We start from the raw sequence: 14,027 nt of genomic DNA on the forward strand, positions 1-14,027 counted from the left end.
TTCCAGGTCTTGGTGGCGAGGTGGGAGAATGATCTGCCACCGGAGGTCGCTCTTCGGATGCGGGGGACTGTGGCGAGGACGAAGTTGGCGGAGCTGAGCTGGCGGTTGGGGGTGTAGAAGCCGAGTCGTCTGTTGAGGTATTCCGGTCTGGTGTTCTGGAGTCCCTTGTGTGCGTGGATGAGGAGCTTGAAGGTGGTCCTCTTGTTGACGTGGAGCCAGTGCTGGTCTCTCAGGGTGGGGTGTGATGTGGATGTCACGAGGGATGTCGAGGATCAGGCGTGCAGAGGCGTTTTGGATGCGTTGAAGTCGTTTCTGGAGTTTGGCCTAGGCTCCTGCGTAGAGGGCGATTCCGTAGTCCAACCTGCTGCTGACGAGGGTTTGGGTGACCCTTTTTCTTGTTCGGTGGGGATCCATTTGTAGAGCTTGTGGAGCATGCAGAGGGTGTTGAAGCAGGAGGACGTCACAGCGTTGACCTGCTTCGTCATGGAGAGCTTAGAGTTTAGGATGAACCCTAGGGTGCGTGCGTGGTCGGTGGGTGTTGGAGCTGTTCCCAGTGTGGTCGGCGACCAGGAGTCTTCCCAGGCCGAGGGGGTGGAGTCGAGATGAGGACTTCCGTCTTGTCTGAGTTTAGCTTCAGTCGGCTGTTCTTCATCCACTCGGCGACTGCTTTCTTTACTTCGTGGAGGTTGGTTTTGGCGTTGAGGGGGTCCTTGATGAGGGAGAAGATCAGCTGGGTGTTGTCAGCGTAGGAGATGATGTTGAGGTCATGCAGTCAGGCGACGTGGGCGAGTGGTGCCATGTAGATGATGAACAATGTTGAGCTGAGGGGTACGCCGCAGATGATCTTGGTGGGTTCTGAGCGGTAAGGGGGAGGCGGACGCTCTGGGTCCTGCCGGAGAGGAAGGAGGGGGTCCAGTCCAGAGCCTTGGCTTGGATTACAGCGTCGTGGAGGTGTGTGCGTAGGGTGCGATGGCAGACAGTGTCGAAGGCGGCTGACAGGTCCATGAGGATGAGGGCCGCGGTTTCTCCGTTGTCCAGCAGGGCCCTGATGTCATCGGTGGCGGCGATGAGGGGAGTTTCGATGCTGTGGTTGCTGCAGAACCCGGACTGGGATGGGTCCGGGATGCTGTTCTCCTCGAGGTAGCGGGTCATTTGTCTGTTGACGGTCTTCTCAATGACCTTCGCCGGGAAGTTCTTGAGGTCCTTGGGCTCAGCCTTGGGTTTTTTGAGTAAGGCGTTGATCTCGACGTGCTTCCAGCTCTCCGGCAAGGTCGCTGTCTCGAAGGAGATGTTGATGGCTTTCCGGAGATGGGGTGCGATGGTAGTGCTGGCTTTGTTGTGGGCATGGGTCTGACGGAGTTCCTGAGTGGATGGTGTTCATGATTTGGATGGTGTTGTCGTCGTTTATGCTGGTCCAGTAGAGCAGGGGGTTTGTGCGGACGGTGGCCGTGGGGACGGAGATCTCAGTGGTTGTCGGGGCGGCCGTGACGTTGAAGCTGTTGTGGATGTCTGCGATCTTGCCAAGGAAGAAGGTGGCAAGGGAGTTGCACAGGACTTGCAAAGGTGGGATGTTGTTGATGTTGGAGCTGGGGTTGGAGAGTTCCTTCACGATGTTGAAGAGCTCTTTGCTGTTGTGTGTGTTGTTGTCTAGGCGGTCCTAGAAGGAGGCCCTTTTGGCGGATCTGATGAGGTGATGGTGTCTGCGGGTGGCGTTCTGTGGGCTGCGTGGCTGTTCGCTGTCTGTTCACTGTGCCATTTCTTCGCTAGCTTTCGGCTGGTTTGCTTGGAGGCGTGTCTGTTGGAGGGTTTCTTGATCGGGCGACGGTGTTAGCCCAGTCGTCGATCCATTGTCTGAGGTTGCGGTCGGTGTGGTCGGCGGGTGGGCTCCGGGCGAGGGTGGTGGTTAGCTGGTCTTCGGTGACTTTGCTCCAGCAGCGGCGGGGGATCTGTTGGGTGCGGTGCTGCGTGGTGGGTTTCCGGAAGGTGAAGTGGATGTAGCGATGGTCGGTCCAGTGGAGTTCAGTGGTGTGGTTGAAGGAGACGTAGGAGCTTGCGGAGAAGATGGGGTCAAGCGTGTGGCTGGCGTAGTGGGTGGGTGTTGTGATGAGTTGTCTGAGTCAGAGGTTGGCAATCAGTAGAGTTGAGGTCGTTGTTGTTCTCGAGGAGGAAGTTCAGGTCCCCGGGAAGGATGTAGTCTGTGGAGTCGAGGGCATGTGTACTGACGAAGTCGGCGATGGAGTCACTAAACTGTGGTCAGGGACCGGGGGTCTGTAGTCGAGGGTTCCTCTGAGGGTGGTGTTGGGATCGGTGTGGATCTGGAAGTGCAGGTGTTCGGCAGTGCTGAGGGTGACGGCGGTGTTGGTCGAGACTCTGAGAGTGTTCCTGTGGACGATGGCGGTTCCTCCTCCTACTCCGTTGGTGCAGTCCCTGCGGGTGATCTTGTAGCTGTCCGGGATGGCTACGGCGATGTCTGGTGCCGAGGAGGGGTTCAGCCAGGTCTCCGTCAGGAAGGCGACGTCTGGGGAGGTTGAGTCGAGTAGGTCCCAGAGTTCCGCGGCGTGATTGCAGGGGGGGGCGGGTGTTGAGAAGTATGCATCTGAGGTAGTTGCGTTCTCTCCCGGTGAGTGGATTTGCGGATCGGATGCTGGTGAAGCTGTAGTTCCGTTAGGAGAAGGGTCCTTTTGGGCTTTTCGGGGCAGCCAGGAAGCAGGTGTGTGATCGTCCGATGTTGAATGCGTGGAGGGTGCAGGCATGGTAGCGGCGTCGGGTGTCGTGGTGTTCGCGGGGGCCAGGGGTTCTGGTGCTGGGTGAGGTTCAGGCGGGGACGGGCTTGCCTTAGGCCGCCTTAAGAAGGGGAGGTGGGAGGGAGGAGCAGCTGGGAGGTGGAAGTGGACGAATGGGCGAACAGGGGGGGGTGGGCCACAGGGGATGCAGCGGCGGGAAAACTGTGGAAGGAGCTGTGAGGATACAGAAGGCAAAAAAAGGGCACAGGGCACAGAAGTAGAGCAAGGGGGTAAAAGGGGGAATGAAAAGAACAAAATAACCAATGCAGCAGAATGCAAAAAATGACACTAAGCTAAAGTGTAGCGAGCGGGGTGGGGCTGCTGCGGGGGGGGGGGCGCAGGAGACTGGCAGAGGTGCGGGGAAAAATAGGGGAAACGAAGGAGACAAAATTACAGAAGGCAGCAGTGTGGAATGCGAGGGGGACAGCAATACAGTAAGGCAGCAAAGAAGAAATACGAGGGGGACACAGGGATAACAGAGAGGCAGTTTACAAATAAGCACAAAATTGCAAAAGTAAATATACTATCCTGTTCTTCCTGAGCAATTCTACAAGTTTTCTTTCTTCGAATCCTTAATTACAGGGTGCTATTAGTAATTATGAAGTAAATTTAGAAAGTGTACCTAGGTTTCGCTTAACTCATATGAAGGGCCATTCCTTTGCCTATCTGGGTCCTAAGCTTTGGAACTGTTTGCCGGACGATTTAAGGAACTTTAAGTAATTTTTGTACTTTCCACAAGATGCTGTTGACTTGGCTATTCTGAATCTGCATTGTGGGATAGCAGATCTGCGACCGCCATTTATTTATTTATTTTGAAAGTTTTATATAGCGCGAACAAGATCTTTGCAGATATCAGAGCGCTTTACAAGGCCGGGAGTACAACAAGAGAGTGAGGTCATTAGGTGTAGCGAAATTAAACATAGTAAGTGAGATGGGTAGGTACGTGATGAAGCAAAGCAGAACAGGTACATCAATAATGCAGATATTACAACTACATGTGTGCATATATAGTCAGGTAAAACAATAATACAGGTGAGACACATAGTCGTAGAGTTCGAACAGAAAAAGTACAGATCGGTGTAGTCTTTACAGCTCCACAATAATAGGTCAAGTGTATTTGGCCATAAGAATAGCTTTTACTTCTTTCTTAAAAAGTGTGATGGAGGAGATGAGCCTGGTTTCAGGAGGAAGTGAGTTCCAGATTCTGGGTGCCATTCCCGAGAAGGAGCGTTTATAAGTTTTTTCCTTCCGGAATCTTCGAGGTTTTAGCAGAAGATTGTTTGTGCCTCTAGTGATTCTAGAGCCGCCAGAGATTGACAGCTTCTGAGTGAGGTATCCGGGAGAGCTCATGTGTACAGCCTTGTGTGTCATGCAGGCGATTTTCAGGTGTATTCTGGCTTCAAAAGGCAGCCAATTCAAGGATTTCAGGTCAGGGGAGATATGCGAGTGTTTTTTTGACCCAGTGATGAGTCTCGCTGCAGCGTTTAGAGAAGCTCTTAGGGGTGCAGTAGTGGTTAACGGGAGACCGCAGAGGGCGATGCTGCCGTATTCAATTCGCGGGATTACTAGTACTTGTACTGCAGTTTGAAAGTCTTTGGCTGGTAGGAAGGGTTTAAGTTTCCTCAGGGTATTGATTTGGAAGTTCGCACCTTTAGTAGCCTTGCTGATGTGATGCTGCATGTTGAGATTGGAGTCGAGAGTTATGCCTAGGGATTTTGCTGAGTCCACTATGGTGGGTTGGACATTGAGTGCAGTTAGCTGTTTAAGCCAGGTTTGAGTGGTAGAGATCTTCGCGGGAGGTGAGATCAGAAGGAATTCTGTTTTCAGAGCATTGAGTTTGAGGTGATTTTCAGCAAGCCAGGATTGGGTGCTTCTGATCGTTGTGTTCAGGAGTAAAATGTCATTAGGGGATTGTAATTTGAGATATAGTTGGGTGTCATCTGCGTACATGTGAAAAAGTACATTGGATGCTTGTAGCAAGGAGGTGAGCGGTTCCATAACTAGGTTGAACAAAGTTGGTGATAGGGAGGATCCTTGAGGGACGCCTAACGAAACAGGTATTGGCGTTGACATCAGGTTATTACTCTTGAATTTCTGCGATCTGTTGTGTAAAAAGGAGGTGAACCACTTGAGCACAGTCCCAGATAGACCCATTCTTGTGTTCAAGAGATCGAGTAAGTTCTCATGTTTGACAGTGTCAAATGCTGAAGAGAGATCAAGAAGGATGAGGAGGCAGGTATCATTTTGATCTAGGATTTGAAGGGCGTCGTCAATTATGTGGGTCATCGCACTTTCAGTACTTTGTCCTGCTCGGAAGCCTGACTGGTGAGGGTTGAGGAGATCAAACTGATCAATGTGTTTAGTCAGTTGTAGTTGTGCGCAGTTGTTTAGGTCGGATGGGTCGGCAGTAGGTTTCTTTAGCAAAGGTGTGACTTGTCCAACTTTGAGGGAGTCAGGGATTGTTCCTTCTTGGAGTGAGCTGTTGATAATTTTAGTCCAGAGTGGAAGGAGCAATGGGGCGAAATCGTTGACAGCGTTAGCAGGGAGGGGATCCGTGAGGTGATTGGAAGGTTTCAAGCTGCTGAGCAGTTGGCCTATTTCTTCTTCGGAGTACGTTTCAAAGGATGACCATGTTGCATTGTTTTTAGGTTCGGTGGGTGTTATGCAGTTGTGTGTGGTGTAGAGGCTTGCGTCAGTGCGGAGATCATTCTTTATGTTGTCAGTTTTTTGGGTAAAGAAAGCGGCGAAGTCTTCACAGGAGGGTGCTTCGCACAGGGTACTGAGAGGCTGGGGTTGTTCCTTGGCTTGCGTTCTGATTAGCTCAAACAGTTTTCTTGGACGGTTTTTTGCTTGGTCGAGCTGGAGGCTGAAGAAATTTGCTTTTGAGCGCTTTATTTTCCTGAAGTAGGCGTTTCTCTTTTTCTTCAGGGTTTTCAGGTGCATTGCAGAGGGAGCTGATCTCCAGGTGCGCTCTGCCATTCGCATGGCTCGTCTATCTTCATTGAGACTCCCGTCGTACCATGGATTGGAGATTTTAGCGGAGACTCTTTTTAGCTGCATGGGAGCAGCCTCATTAATTATTGTGGTCATGGCGTTGAGATAGTGGTCAGTTAAGGATTGGACATCTGTAGCGCCCGCAGGAGGGAGCAGGAGGTCGCAGCTGTTCGGGGGTAGGGAGTGTGGGTTTAGTTTTTTCAGGTCTCTTTTCCAGACTTTAGGTCTGGAGGATTGAACCGTGTTGAGTTTGACTTTTTCATTGATGTGGAATGTGACAATATGATGGTCTGACCAGTCACAGGGTTGGATAGACTCAAGTTGAATAGCGTCCTCTTTGGCGATGATAAGGTCGAGGATAGAACCTTTCTCGTGGGTCGGGCTGTCGCATAATTGTGTGAGGTCCAGGGCGTTGAGGAAGCTTTTAAGGCTATTTACCACCGCATCATTGTGATCGTTCCAGTGGAGGGTGACGTCACCAAGGTATATTTGGGTGAGCTGTCTTCCGGCGTTGGTTGAAATCATGTCCATGATTTGTTGGGCGAATGTGAGGTTGTCTCTGGGTGGGTGGTAAATGCTGTGAAGAGAGCATATCGGTTTGCCATCACTGATAATATCGAGGCAGATGTATTCATAGGAATTTGTGGAGGGTAGGGAAGGTACGGAGACTTTCAGAACAGAAAGGCTGTTCCTGTATATGCATGCGATTCCACCACCTATCTTGCCAGACCTGTCAAGCCTAACGATGTGGTAGTTGGAGGGAACCAGCATGTCCAATATAGGTGTAGAAGATTCGGTTCGCCAGGTTTCAGTCAAGATGATTAGGTCAAGGTCCAATGCTAAGATGAGATCAGCGATGGCGGAGGAGTGTCTAGAAGCCGATCTGCAGTTTAGGAGAGTGCATTTGAGACGGGGTGTGTCAGGGGAGGTAGAGGGTACTAGAGAGAGGGGGACTTTTCTAAGGTTACTCGGGACGGATATTCTGTTGTTTAGTGTGGAGGGTCTACGGGGATTCGAGTGTATCGTGGGAATGGGGAGGTGCGAGGCGGTTGTGTTGTTTAGGGGAGCTGGGTCGTAGGAGCGGAGGAGGGTGAGAGTGTCGCGATCCGAAAGAGGGTTGCATGTGCGACGGGGGCGGTTGTTGCGATTGTGGGCAGGGATCGCGGTCCAGTGTGTGCGGCGGGTGCGGTTGTTGCGATTGTGGGCATAGATCTTGGTCCTGTGTGAGGGATGTAGCTTGTGCGCGTCATCAGGACGGTTGGAGAGCAAGTTGAGAGGGGGCGTGGTGGTGAGTGAGGTGAGTCTAGGTGGGGTGATGAGTAACTCTTTGATGGTGTGAATGTCTTCTTTGATGGTGTGAATGTCTTCTTTGAGTTGGAGGAGAGAGGACATGAACCTGTCCAGTGTGGGATGAGTGTTAGTGCTGGGGGTGAAAGTCTTGGGTGAGTGGCTGCCCTGGAAGTTATCGTGCGGGTGGGGGAGTGGGTTGGTGTTCATGCAGGGCTCTGTGTTGTAGGCGTACGGGTTGGTGTTAGGGAGGAGAGAGGGTATGGGGGCGATGGGAGTGGATGAAGTACTGAGGAGGTTGGTGGTGTAGAGGAGGGAATTCGCGGTAGGCGGAGAGAGCGGGGTGGGACTGGAGTGTACGATGGTGGTGATGGGGGAGCCTGAAGGGTAGTGAGGGCTAAGCGTAGGGGGGGAAATGGTGTTGGAAATGGTCACGGTCCTGTCGTGGGTGGGGGGGGGGTTATAATAATAGATGTGGTGTGCTCTGCATTGTTAGTTAGCGGGTGGTAGAGGGGACTGAGAAAGGGGGGGACAAAGGGTAGGATTTGTCGTTGTGCGTGTCGTTCTGGTGCTGATCTAGGTTAGAGGGGTTGTTGGTGGAAGTTGTGATGTCAGGGGAGGGGGGGTTGGGAGTGGTATGTGGGCGGCTAGTGTATGAGGAGGAGAGATTTGTGGCTGTGATTGAGGAATGTGGGGTGGTAACAGCAGGTGATTGATTGACTGGGGTGCTGGGGGTAGAGGTGAGGTGTGTGTCGTTCTGATGCTGTGTCCGGTTAGAGGGGTTGTGGGCGGGGGCTGTGACGTCATGAGTGATAGTGCGAGAGGAGTTATGGGTGGCGGTCCGAGGGTTGGAAAGGTGCTCTTTGAACTTGGGGAACAGGTTGTGTAATAGTTCCAGGTTCTTGTCTGTGGATTGAATTAGGACAATCCCGTTATTGTAGATAGTAATGGTGGTTCTGCCAGGGAAGAGTTGGGATGGTGTGATGGAGAGAGTTAGGCCATGAGCCGTTTTCCTAGTGGTAGAGACAGTGAGTAGGGTGAGGAACGCTTTTCTCCATTGAGCTCTGCGTGAGGTGTGGAAGATGATATCAATGTTCAGGGCTCCATTGACCGGTGAGAAGTAGGAGTCGGCAAAGGGGGTTTCAGGGTGGGACCTCAGGAAGTTGTGTTTAAAGCGTTTAGCGGCTTTTTTTGTGAGAGTGGATGGGTAGTTGATTCTATATGTATGCTTGCCGATGAGATCCATGTTGGGAAGGCTGTAAAGGTGGGTATGGGAGGAAGAACGCTAAAAATACACATGTGCAAAAAACAACTGTCAGCCGTAAGTTACGTGGCACAAAAGTGACACTAGCGAGTGGCCAAAAATATAAGAGGTAGCAATCGGTGCAGTCTAGGAATAAACAGTGAGTGGGTGCAGCTTACAAAAATGTGCAAGATATATGAGGTAGCAATCAGTTAAATGGACCCAAAGTAACACTAGTGAATGGTCAAAAATGAATAAACAGACTGTAAGAGGTAGCATTGGTGTAATTCAGGAATAGAAAGTGAATGGGTGCAGCTTACAAGAATGAGCAAAATATATGAGGTAGCAATCAGTGCATATAGAGATAAAAGTGAGGTGGGTGCAGCTTACAAAATATACAGCATACAAATAGGAATAAAATACTAAGGATATACTGGAACCAATATAGGTGCAATAGACAAATCTGAAATATAATATGAAGTATAATATTGCAATAAAAGTGCACGAGGTTATAAAACGAAAAGCATTAGCCATGTGCCGGGAAACCCTTCAGGGTAACTGTGCTCACTACAAGTTGCTAATAATAATAATAATACTTTGAAAATTGCAAAAGTAAACATACTTGCCTGTTCTTCCTGAGCAATTCTACAAGTTTTTTTTCTTCGAATCCTTAATTACAGAGTGCTATTAGTAATTATGAAATAAATTTAGAAAGTGTGTACAGTGCAGTACACTTGTAAAGTCGGAAAATTTGCCACAATGCCCTGTCTACTATTGTTAGTAGAAAACACTGAGCCAAAACCTTTGAGGGGGTTGCATGGGATCACTCTTGGAACGTCCTCTTAAAGCAAATAATGCAAAGTAACGCATAATGATTCTTTGCGGTACTTTCAGGAAACTTTCCAGCTCAAAACAATTTTTGCACTGGAAAGAAAATTCCAAATAAACATGTTAGCAAATCTCCCCAAAAATCCCTTAATATCATATTACAACACATTTTAGGTCTGGCCTTGGGACAGCTTTTTGTATTCCTAGCCTTTTGTAATATTCAAAAATAATACATCATAATAATTATATCAATATGGGAAGGGGCTTTTGTTGAGTCCCTTTCTGCCTTTGCTTTGTTGAAGTGGATTATATGTCGCAATATTGAGGTGAACAATATCAACCTGCACAACTATTGCATCTGCAGTGTCGACTAATACCATATCATCAAGGTAATTATAGTTCATTATAGATATACAATTTGTATCTCCACATCTACTTACCCTGATTTTTATTTTTGTTTAATCTGTTTATTGACGTTTTTTTAGGTCTACGAAATATGATACAGACATATATAAAAGCAATCAGTACCAGTTGGTAAGGCAAATTAAGGAGCTAAACATTGCATTATATCATTGCACAAATGGATAATAGCTTAACTCAATCATGTCCAAATAGCATGCCAATACACTTTACAATACCAAAAGTTATATACCAACATTCAAGGTCTGCTATCGGGTCAATATCCGGGCACCATGGAAGTGCACATTTCACTCCCCAATATGTTCTATCTGCATATTTCCAGTGACTCGTCCCGACTACACCATAGAGTCATGACTATTGCACAATCTACCAGATCCATTATAACAAAACTATAAACATCCAATCATAAGGGTCAACTGGGAGGAACAAGGAGGGCTGTGGAGGGGGGTGTGGGTAAACCAGTTCAAGTCTGACCATAGCGCCCTTCACACAACCCCAGTTACACCAATCTCAGTATCACATTTCAGCGTACCACTTTGTCGGATGTTATGCACCATACTTAGTTCAGAGCTCATTATTGACTGTGCACACTGCGTCCCGTGGGTGGGCTAGAATGATTGGTGTCAGGAGTAGTCAGAGGGTCATCCTGGGCCAGTTCTACTTGTAGTGCCATCAGTATCACTCCCCATGCTCCTGAAATGGTATACTTACGAAGCCCCATTATGTCTTCTCTAAACAACGAAGCTGCCTCAGCTTTAGCACAATTGAGCATCGAATGAGCCCAGGCTGTGAGCAAAGGGGGTCAGTTGCTGTCCAGTGTCGAGTGACTATTCATTTGGCCACCACCAGCCCCAAATCTAAACAACATTTGCTATGCAATTGGTCTCGCCTTCGGGACCTTAAATGTATTTAGCTATGCAGCACAGTAGCCTGGATGCTGAAACATGTACTGTTTTTTGACATGAAGGGAAAGTAGGCACCAAACTGCGTGACACTCCAGGTATGGGATCACATGGAGAGAAATATTGCCTTTCAGTGGAAAATAGTATAGTCCAAAGCTCTGTTTTTAATATAAAATCAGGGCCTTCAGTGGTCAAATCACTGAAAATACAAGATTTGAAAAAAATATTATTGTCTACGAATGCTTGTGGAAAACAATTTCTATGGACTGAAATCTAGAGAATGCTAAAGTGATTCTGGTATTTTACTGACCTCTGCTGGTCGTTTTCTATCAAGAAAGTTAAATAGAGGCAGTTTCCAGAAATATTAAAAAAAGAAAGTCCCTCAGCTGAAAGCAATTCTGGTATTTTACTAACCTCTACTGGTAGTTTTCTATCAAGACAGTTAAATAGAGGCAGTTGAACAGAAAAAAAAGTCCGTAAGTGGAAGCAGACAAGTCCTAGGGATGATCTCTAGAGCCCATAAAGTATATACACATATAAATATATACTAAAGTATGTACTAAAGTATATACAAGAGGTCTCAAATGCTTGACCTAAAAATGGGAGGAGGCCTTGTGTAACAAAAAAACGAAATATATATGCAAGGGTCTAGGGGATAGAATGTTATGACCAACTTAACTCCACAACCCTAATTACTTACATGATCAAATACAGGGAGATAGTCAGTCTAAAATTTAAGACAAATAAGCCTCTAAATGCTCTAAAGAAAAAGCTCACCGGGTTCAAATAGTTTGCCCAGCGTCTGGCATGAGTATGATTTCCATCAGCCCACCCATTTGACGGAGCCTCGTCATCTGGAAATCTACAGGAGTAGTCAGAGTAGCCAGTGTTGCTCGAAGGCTAACAAGATTAAATACTTGATCTCATACTCCCGATGATCTCAGCCAGAATGCTTGTCAAAGTATGATACATCTGATGGAGTGCAGTGCTAGTGAAAAAGTGAGAGATAAAAATGACTACAAGGACAAAAAATATGTTTATTGGGTATTGTCCAAATGCCATAAATAAAAACCACCTGATAGTATAAAACAAATTTACTATCTCCTGGCAAGAGGTGAGGTCGACATGTTTCAGCCATTCTGGCTACTTAGCCCGGCTTTCTTCAGGACCTAATAGATGTGATATGCTACTGCCGGAAAAAACACAAACAGTGCAAAAATATATGAAAAAAGTATCACAAAGAAGAATGAGTAGATCAGTGGTTTATTACCACCCTACCAGACATGATTCCCATGTGTATGTAGGTAAGAGCTATCTCTTCTTTCCTAAAACAAAAAAAGAATTTTGTCAAAAAAAGGGGGTCAAACTTGTAATGGTAAACAAAGTACTCCGAGCATAGAGGTTTAAAAGTCAAACAATCGATTATAGATATTAATCGACTCAGCCAGCCCATTATGTGACTTCATTTGGCAATATTAAGTTTCTAGAATACATTAGTACTCACCCAACTTGCTGTGGGGGTACGCCTCCCCTCACCCGGCAACTGCTCGGTGGTTGAGGCCCCGCTCTGTTTGTAAGTAAAACAAGGGAGCAGAAGGTAATTTCATCATCCATTCTGTTCCCTCCGTTGAACTTATAGAATCAAAAATAAATTATTACAACCAAAATCAAAAATCTATGATCATTGCATTCAACACCATGAAGTGTAGCAGGTTGGTCCATGGGTTGTGAAATGATTAATTCCATTAGTGTAGTTCATTCTCTAATGGAGTCTGATTCAACCAATGTATTACTGGTATTCAATGAAGATTCCTATAGCCCATGTATACTCTATAGTGTACTATATCTTTTGCTGGTGCACTAAACGAAAGTATATGTGCAAGTATATATGCCAGGCAACAAGAATTCTCTTCCAGGGGATACTCATTAATAGTCATAAGCACTGAATTATCTCCGCCCATGAGCGGGAACCCGGAACACATAACAATATACATATATATGTGTAAATATATCAAAAAGTACATTGTACTAAAATAATTATACACATATACATGTATAACAACCATAATATGCAGCCTAACATATACACATAGGCTAATAAAGCCAACCTTACACACGTTCTGAAGCATGAAAATATGCTAAATATAAATGCAATAAACAGGCATGAGCCCAAAATGCATTTCATAACCATGAAAAACTTTTATTTTCATCAAAGAACCTGTTGTAAACAGTTATTAGCCTAAAAGGCTGCATATGAAAAATTGTCTGTGTACAGAAAATCAGACTGGCACCCTGCCTTTAAGGCCCCAGAGAATCTGCACACTTTGCCTTTAAGGCCTCTAGGAGAACTCTGTTCCCATCATGCACCACAGGTGACAGTTAGGTCAGTTCTTTTTTCCGGCTTGTTCTGTGAGGAACCTGGAACTTGAGCTCTGCTCATTTGTAGTATTTTCTGTCAGAAGTTGGTTTTTTCTTTCCTTTTTTTGACAAAAGAATATTTTGGTGGTGTTTTCTATCTTGTTCTGACTAACTGTTGGTATTTTTTAGTCAGAATGCCACCTTTATTTTACAAATGTCCTTCCTGTGGGAAGAAGATGTCAAAAACGGATCCACAGTCTGTTTGTGTGGTGTGTCTTCCAGCTTCTCATAAGGTGGAGGATTGTTATCACTGCCTCAACCTTTCTAGTAGAACTTTAAGAGAAAGGGAGAAAATGAGGTTGCTGGGCCTCCTGGAGAGAGAAAACCGTGGTGAGAAGAGTTCCAAGGGCTTATTCTCCTCTTCCAAGCCATCTTCTCATCCTAAACGTCGAAGATCAGCGTCTCCAGAAGGTAGATCTAAGAAAACTCGACTCCAGGGAGCGTCGCCGTCAAAAAAGACATTGTCGACGTCGAAGAGGGCTCCGTCGACGTCGAGGACTTCGCCGGCGAGGCAAGGTTCAGCGTCGAGGCGGTCGCCGTCGAAATCTTTTTCGACGTCGAGACATCTGGTGTCGATTGCTGTAAAGACGACGTCGGGGGTGCCATGTCCGACGTCGAAGGCTCGTGAGAAGTCGACGTCGAGAGAAGAGAGGCGTCCGACGGCGAAGGTGTCGACGTCGAAGGATGGTGTGTCGACGTCGAAGGATGGTGTGTCGACGTCGAAGGATGGTGTTTCGACGTCGAAGGAGAGACTTACGATGTCTTTGAAGGAGAGGTCGACGTCGAGAGAAAGGACGACGTCGAAGGAGTCGACGTCGAGACCTAAAAAGAGAAGATCAAGGTCTCCATCGCGACATAGGTCGATGTCAAAGTCTGCTTCGGGCTCGAAGCATGGAGTGTCTAGGTCTCCCCCACCCGAACATGGGTCGGCGTCGAGACTATCCAGACCGGCCTCTCGGACCTCAATTAGGTCTTTGTCGAGGTCAGACATCAGTCCTGAACATTTGTCTTCTCCGCGTGACCAGCAAGACGACAGGTCTGCGGTGGGACAAGAGGTAGTGCACCAGGACTCGTCTGTGGTGGCTCATTCGGGCTCAACCTCAGGACAGGTGTCGGATGATAGACAATTGGTGCCCAGACAACGGACTCCAT

General features: G+C 47.4%; 1 protein-coding gene across 2 annotated transcripts in view; it reads left to right on the forward strand.

Moving 5' to 3' along the window:
• Nucleotides 1-14,027, forward strand: part of DOP1A (DOP1 leucine zipper like protein A) — a 1,012,538-nt gene that overhangs the window by 981,120 nt on the left and 17,391 nt on the right. The gene's annotated exons all lie outside the window — the stretch shown is intronic.

This window comes from Lissotriton helveticus, chromosome 6 (assembly GCF_964261635.1).
Source record: "Lissotriton helveticus chromosome 6, aLisHel1.1, whole genome shotgun sequence".
NCBI classification, from domain to species: Eukaryota; Metazoa; Chordata; class Amphibia; order Caudata; family Salamandridae; genus Lissotriton; species Lissotriton helveticus.